At 34.9% G+C, this 2,500-nt stretch overlaps 1 protein-coding gene across 1 annotated transcript in view; it reads left to right on the top strand.

The window, feature by feature from the left end:
• LOC113806481 (organic cation transporter protein) overlaps positions 1–2,500 on the top strand; it is an 11,267-nt gene that overhangs the window by 8,009 nt on the left and 758 nt on the right. The gene's annotated exons all lie outside the window — the stretch shown is intronic.

Here is a 2,500-nt window from a genome sequence, read left to right on the forward strand (position 1 = left end):
ACAGGAGCTTTTTTTTTTTTTTTTTTTTTTTTTTTTTTTTTTTTTTTTTTTAATTTCGAGTATTTTTTCAAATATTCATCGACAGGATGGCCCCCTTAAGTTCATTCACTTGGCCAACGAAAGTTCTGCCTTCAGAATTTTGTATTTTATCTTTATCCCAAATTCTATGATTCCCAGTTAGATGGGCTTTACAACAAATGTCACATTTTACTGGCTTATTAGAAAAGTAAAGAACATGTCCTGATTTATAACATCCAACAACAACCCATTTGTTTTCAGAAATTCTATTCTTTCTGATTTATTTAAATTGAGAAACCTTGCAATCTTCTAATTTATGGCTATTTCCACAAAGTTAACAGCCCTTTACATTTGCTTCTACTGTATTAGCAAACACCATGGGCTTTGATATTCTCTCTCTTTCAGCCTTTTGCTTTAGAGCAAAACGTCCACATACAGGATCATTGTCCTTTTTTGCTTCTGTTCTTACAAAGTTTACCCAGTCTGATAACTTATTTTCTCTTTGTAAATTGTTACACATTGCAATATTCCTCCACTTGTCGTGTAAATACACGGGAAGCTTCATTACTAGTTAATTTATGTTTTCATTATTATCCAATATCCTTAAGTGATTCTAAACCATTTATTGCGTGCTGAGATTCATTCAAAGATATGCCAAATCTATCCAACAATTTAGGCTCGTCATGTCTGATGATAGGCCACTCTGAAGCCTTTGGAAATAGGCAAATGCTAGCACATCAACATCACCATACCTATCTTCTAATTCCTCTAATGCTGCAGGAAACCCCATCTTTGCATCCAAATATGTAAACCCTCTTCCAATCTTATTTGCTTCACCTTCAGTCAACTGCTGCAGATAACTCCTGCACTCTTCACAATCCTGACAATACTGTGTTACCTTTGAACGAAACTGAGGTAAAAAATGTACTCTAAAGGGTTCCCAGAAAATTTACAAATTTTACATATTGGTTTCCGCAACTCATCTACTAACCTTGAGGTTTGCAAAAGTATTCAATTACTGTCATCGTTACATAGATATTGATTATGTTAATCATCAATTATCAAATCTCTAAATTTTACTGGATTTGAATTCCTCTTACTACTGGATTTCTTATCAGCTTCTGCATCACGAGAAAATATGAATTCAGTACTATTCTTAGTATCAGTATCCATAATATTACTCTGAGAGTTTTCAGTCTTTAACTCTTCATTTAATACCTTTTACTTTGCTCCAGAAATTTTGACTTCAGTATCTATTTTCAGTTCACTTACTTTACACTGCAATTCTGATTGTGCTAATTGTAACTCACGCTTTGATCTTACAGAATCTTTATGTACTAATAATTCTGCTTTCCTTTGAGCTATATCTACTTTTTGTTCCTGTAGAGACGGGGGACATTTGGGGTTAACCTTTCATTCTCATTTCCTAACTCAACATCACATACTATTTTACTTAATGACAAATTCATAAATTGCTACTTCTATCATCGCCTCTGAAATTAGGATTAACTAACTCCTTTGACACAATTGGCACAATATTTTGTTCATCATCAACTACAATTTCATTTACCTTTTCACTCTGCAAAGCCTTGCTTGCATTTTACCAAATCACAAACATCTCCATGCACTTATGTAGAAACTCTCTCCTCTCTTCATAGCATGTTGCTCTATCTTTGTAATCGTTTTTCCCTTCTGGTTCATTTCGTAAAAATAATTGGTTAAAAACGACCTCTTTTTGTACAAACACCTTAAAGTTCTACAAACAAATTAAATTCTTATTTCACAACTGAATGATTATCGTTACAAATCAATGCATTGATTTTATCGATGCACTCTTAGGCTACTAAAATTCTTATTTACATTTGGCAAAACTAAATTCAACTTAAGCCTTAGGGGTTAACCTAGCTTTCCTCCTGGCACCTCTTGTTTCATCAGGTGCAGGGTAACTTCTTTGACAATTAGGTTTGTTCATATTTAATTTCTCGCTACTCGCTACTCGCTTTCTATGAAGAGATGAACCACTGGAAACTTTCTTGTGGTCTTGATCACTTCGAACGTCCCAAAAGAAGTTTCCTCGTAGCGCATTCTGCAACGCTGGGATGTGCTCGGCCGACTGCAGGCTAAGGAATGCCAGGTTGTCTGCGACTCATTTATTGGTCAACATTCCGTCAGTAGAATGCCCACATGAAATGACTGCTGCGGAGCAACAAAATACAATTTTCAATACAAAAGAATACGTAAAAAATAAATTTACATATAAGGTTTAAATATCAACAATATTAGATTCTTACCAGAATAATAGCTGGACATATTACTCCTCAGTAATTGTGGCAGTCTGCCAATACCATTAGTTGATTCTGAGGAAGGCGCACCCCTTTACAGTCCCGCAAAATAGCGGTTTCCTGTGTACTTTCCATTAGAAAACTTACCGGACAGCCTCTCTCAACTTGGCCTTGCTATCCCTATACATCTTTTAAAACAA

This window comes from Penaeus vannamei, chromosome 20 (assembly GCF_042767895.1).
Source record: "Penaeus vannamei isolate JL-2024 chromosome 20, ASM4276789v1, whole genome shotgun sequence".
Taxonomy (NCBI): domain Eukaryota; kingdom Metazoa; phylum Arthropoda; class Malacostraca; order Decapoda; family Penaeidae; genus Penaeus; species Penaeus vannamei.